Consider the following 5649-nt stretch of genomic DNA (forward strand, 5'->3'; position numbering starts at 1 on the left):
GTAGTTTTGTAACTTAGGCAAGTACGGGATCGCGGCTAAGCCTCCGAGTGTGAAGATTTCTCCCCACCCGGAGTAGTTTTGTAACTTAGGCGAGTACGGGATCGCGGCTAAGCCCCCGAGAGGGAGGATTGCTCTCCACTTGGAGTAGTTTTATAACTTAGGCAAGTATGGGATCGCGGCTAAGCCCCCGAGTGGGAGGATTGATCTCCACTCGGAGTAGTTTTGTAACTTAGGCGAGTACGGGATCACGGCTAAGCCTCCGAGTGGGAGGATTGCTCTCCACTCGGTGTAGTTTCGTAACTCAGGCGAGTACGGGATCACGGCTAAGCCTCCGAGTGTGAAGATTGCTCTCCACTCGGAGTAGTTTTGTCACTTAGGCGAGTACGAGATCGCGGCTAAGCCCCCGAGTGGGAGGATTGATCTCCACTCGGAGTAGTTTTGTAACTTAGGCGAGTACGGGATCGCGGCTAAGCCTCCGAGGGGGAGGATTGCTCTCCGGTCAGAGTAGTTTTGTAACTTAGGCATGTACGGTATCGTGGCTAAGCCTCCGAGTGGGAAGATTGCTCTCCACTCGGAGTAGTTTTGTGACTTAGGTGAGTAGGGAATCGCGGCTAAGACCCTGGGCGGGTGGATTGCTCTCCACTCAGAGTAGTTTTGTAACTTAGGCAAGTACGGGATCGCGGCTAAGCCCCCGAGTGGGAGGATTGCTCTCCACTTGGAGTGTTTTTTGAAACTTAGGCGAATCGGATTCGCGTCTAAGCCCCCGAGTGGGAGGACTGCTCTCCACTCGGAGTAGTTTTTTTTTGAAACTTAGGCGAATCGGATTCGTGGCTAAGCTTCCCACTGGGGGATTGGAACACATATGCTTATGTGATAACACTCATTAAGATATTGCGAAAATTATGTCATTAATAAGCAAACTAAAGGATTCTTTATTACAACTCGTCGATCTGAGTGTTTAGGTATAAAACCAGCGGGTTCCACGAGCGTGGCTCATCTTCTTTCTTGGCTACGTTGTAGAGGTGATATGCCCCATTGTGGAGCACCTTGGTGATGATGAAGCGGCCTTCCCAGGCCGGAGCGAGCATGTGAGGCCGTTTCTGGTGCACTCGGAGCACAAGGCCTCCCTCTTGGAATGCTCGACCTCTGACATTTTGGGCATGGAATCGATGCAGGTCTTGTTGATAGATGGTCGACCGGATTAGAGCCATTTCTCGTTCTTCCTCTAGGAGATCAACTTCGTCTTGGCGTTCTTGTTCTGCTTCAACTTCAGAGAAGAGTTCCACTCGAGGAGCATTGTGCAGCAGATCACTCGGAAGCACGGCTTCGGCACCATACACCATGAAAAAAGGGGTTCGATCGGTCGAACGATTGGGAGTCGTTCAGTGTCCCCATAGAACAGACGGCAATTCAGTCACCCAAGCTCCAGCAGCATGCTTGAGGTCGCACATCATTCGAGGTTTTAGTCCTTGAAGGATCAAGCCATTTTCTCTTCCCCCTGCCCATTCGACTGTAGGTGCGCAACGGATGCGTAATCGACCCGAGTTCCTTAGGACGTGCAAAACACTCTGAACTCATCGGAATCAAAGTTGGAGCCATTATCTGTGATAATGTTGTGAGGGACTCCATATCTGAATATCAGCGCTCTGATGAAACTAATGGCGATACTTGAGTCGAGATTCTTGATAGGCTTGGCTTCGATTCATTTGGTGAACTTGTCGACTGCTACAAGCAAATGAGTGAAACCACTTCTGCCAGTCTTGAAAGGTCCGACCATGTCCAACCCCCAAACCACAAAAGGCCAGACAAGTGGAATAGTCTTCAAGGTAGACGCAGGCTTGTGAGACATGTTTGACTAAAACTGGCAGCCTTCACACTTGTCAACTATATCCTTAGCCATCTCATTCGCTCGCGGCCAGTAAAATCCCGCTTAGTATGCTCTGGCCACGATGGTCCGAGAGGATGCGTGGTGACCATAGGTCCCCGAGTGAATCTCATTTAAGATCAGTCGGCCCTCTTCTGGGGAGATGCAATGCTGAGCTACTCCGGTAACACTTTATCTGTAAAGCTGTCCACTTATTACTGTGAAGGCTTTGAATCAATGGACAATCTGGCAAGCCTCATCCTCATTCTCTGGGAGTTCTTGCCTAAGCAGATATGCAATACAAGGCATCGTCCAATCGTGAGTGATCACCAAAACCTCCATGATCAAGTCTGTCAGCATTCTGGGAACGTGGGTCCCCAGACTTGCCTGCCTGCGGCGCACGGTGTCGCTCCACCAGCGGGCCTCTGCGGCCCATCTTCACCAGCAAGCACTCAAGGCCCTCGCGAGGGGCCAAGCCTCACGAGGCGGATGACGCAAGACCTCCTCGGGGGTAGCCTCACCAGGCTGGCTCGCGCGGGGCGGCGAGATCAAGGCAAGGGGGACCTCGCGAGGTCCCCATGATGTAAGCCATGACGACCAAGGCTAGGCGGGCGCCAGCGCGCGCAGTGTCCTCGTTTCCACTTTGATGCTAAAGACGCAAGCTTAGGCACGGAGTCCCAAGGCATCAAGCAAAGGTTTCCATATCGGTGCAACAAGACCAAGACCAGCAGGACGGCAGGACGGAGGTCACCATGGAGCCCAAGATGGCGTCATCACCAGAGCCTTTGGCACGCGAAGACTACTTTTGTCAGGATAACTTGTACTAGCTGTCCCCCTTCAAACTTGGCCATTGTGGGATCCCTTCCCGCTCAATATTTGGGAAGAGGACCAGGGCCTCTATAAATAGGACTAGCCACCACCTTAAAGAGGGAGAAAGAGGGGAGAGAGAGAGAAAGGAGAGGGAGGATCATTTAGACCACAGACACCACACAAGCCCACTAAGCACAAGAACACCTCTCCTCGGGAGGCTGTTCTTCCCCTTGTAATTATTCATCCTCAACCCACGAGGCAATCCACCACACCACACTGGAGTAGGGTATTACACCACAACGGTGGCCCGAACCAGTATAAATCTTGTGTCCCTTTGTTCTACGAGTTTGACGCGCTAAGACTTGAGATTGTGGTGAGGGTGAGAGCTAGAGGGGGAGAGATCTTCATGCGCACCCCAGAGTTCGAACCTCAAGGGTTTTGCCAGAACCCGACATCCGACATTTGGCGCGCCAGGTAGGGGTGCGCCGGAGCCTTCCGCCAGTTGATCCACCGACGCTCCGCGGTTCCAATGTCCGGCGACCCGAGGACCAACGCCAACCACTGGGCAGCTAGGCCAGCCCGGACGGCGACGGCTACCCAAGAAGACCCCAACCCCATGCTCCAGGCGACACGCGCACCGCGAAGCGCTGCGGGGCGCGGGCGGCGTGGTCAAACGCCATCCACCCTTACTCCATGGCAAGCACGGGCCGCTGCAGGAGCCTCCAGCTACGCTGCAGCAACGATGCCACACACCCGGGGGGAACAAGCAAACATGAGGGCCGCGCTCACGGTGGCGCGGGAGCTGCTGCGATGCCGACTGATGGAGAGAGGCCGAGATGCATTGCTGGAGCGTGTGTCCGAGCTGTTGGACGCCATAGCCAGGGGTGCGCCGCTTCTGCTCCTTGCTTACGCCTCAGGCTGCGGCCGGGCTGCACAGTGGGCCTCGCCGCGCCCGCGCGCCCCCAGGCACACCAGGAGATTTTGTTGGCACCGGCGCAACCCGCGGCGCCGGACACCCAACCAAACATGTGCCTCCCCCAATGGGCACAGGCGTAAGCATTGCCCTCCATGGTTTCGGCAGGATGCCGCCCCTACTACCCTAGCATGATGGGCTAGGCGGCGTGGAGCGTGGGGCACTTCAGTGAGGTTTTCGAGGTGACGGCTCCGGAGGCCTGTGTGCCCTGCATGATTGGCCAAGAGTACACGCAGGAAGATGACCCCGGCTCATTCCTCGTGCCGGGTTGGGAAGATGAGACGCTGGAAGTTGAGGCCTTCCAAGAGCCACCCGGGGGCCTCGCCGACCACGCCGGCAACAGCAGCTACAGGGTTCTACTAATCTCTCAGGAGCAGGCTTACGCTAACCATGGGTCGCAAGTGAATCAGGTCACAGCGGTGGATGATGGCCCCAGCACGGCAGCCCCCATCTCACCAGGGGAGGCGCATTGGGGGCTACAGGGGAGGAGTCGGGAGCAAGGCCCCTCCCCGCATCACACGGAGCAAGGCGTCACCCGGAGGTAGGTCCTTTGTTGGGGAGGCGCCGGTGAGCCTTCTCCCCGGCAGAGGGCCCATGGTCGCCGAGGGCGCCGTTGGCGTCCCATTTGCCCCTTGGCGTCGTCCTGGTTTTCGGACGCCCCCGACGGTGGTCGAGGGCAGCACAAGGCGGGCCCCTCGCCTGACAATATGAAGCAAGGCTCGCTCCTGTGAAGATCTCCGCTCGTGACACTCTCACGTAATAATGAGTGGGGATGTACACGCCCCGGAGTCTCCGAAGAGCCGCCCTCGGGCCTCGGGGGCTCCCGCCCACATCCTTGTGGATGCGCCATGCTCCATGCTGGCGGAAGACCAGAAGACTAGAGTAGGTGTCGGACGCGGCCATTTGCTTTTAAACTCCTTTCTGTATCCCTATTTTCTGGCCTTGGATTTAAGCTTGAAGTTGAATTTTCATTGGTATGCACGGGGGTGTCTTTTCTCGTTCGTGCGATTTCTTGTGATTTGATTCCTTGCCTTGATTCGGAGCTCGCGCCTGCTGCCTCCCCCTCGCGAGCGGGGGCTGGGCGTGGCGCGCGCGCGTTGTGCGCACATCCTTCTATGGCTGGCGCTTGCTTCTCGCGGGGCCCTCTCGGACGGATCGGCAGGCCCCTCAGAAGCTCACGACCTTACGAGCTGGTTTGGAACTGGCCCTGAGTAATGTAAGCTGCAGCAGTAAGCTCGCGGCAGGACTCGCGGGCTCATGAAAACACATCTCCAGCTTGGCCTAGGGAATAGAAGTAGTAATCTGTTTACATGAGGAGCTTCCCCTCTCAAAATGCTCTTACAACTTCGAGGGTCGTGCCCGAGCTTTCGCATGCAGGGTTAACGATGAGGAAGCACGGGCTCAATCAGATATGTCGCTCACTTCATCCTCTAGGTCACCCTCAGATGCGTCATTGGCATCGTTGTCGCCGTCGCTGGCATCACCACCATCATTGCCGGCACCGCCCTCACCATTGTCGACCACGTCACCTTCGTCCGCCGCGACCACCACTGCGTCATCCTCGGAGGCGAAGGCCTAGCCTAGAGTGTCCACATTGCCCTCCACCTAGCACGCCAGGTCGCCCCGGATGGCCCCGGGTACAGGGGCAATGGCGGCGCCAAAATCGAAGTTGGGGTTGATGTTATGGAGGTGACTGAAGACGCGAGAGAACACGCGCCCGAGCAGGCCACGACTCCTCTCTTCAACAAGCTCGCAAGCCCTCTCGGATCGGTTCTCTAGGCATGTCAACATGTCGGTAAAAAAGTGAAGATGGCTGGCGTAATCGTCTGAGTGGGGATGAGGGGCATATTCGTCGTAGATGGCGCCTAGCGCCGCGTTGGCTCTGGTCCTGAGGCCTTGGAGCATGGGCGTGCATGCGTTCTAGCGTCCGCCGACGGAGCACTTCCTCCCTACTCTGCTGTGTGAGGGACACGGCGACGGTGACTCGCTGCTGGAGTGGGAG

The sequence above is a fragment of the Triticum urartu genome, chromosome 1, assembly GCF_003073215.2.
Source record: "Triticum urartu cultivar G1812 chromosome 1, Tu2.1, whole genome shotgun sequence".
NCBI classification, from domain to species: Eukaryota; Viridiplantae; Streptophyta; class Magnoliopsida; order Poales; family Poaceae; genus Triticum; species Triticum urartu.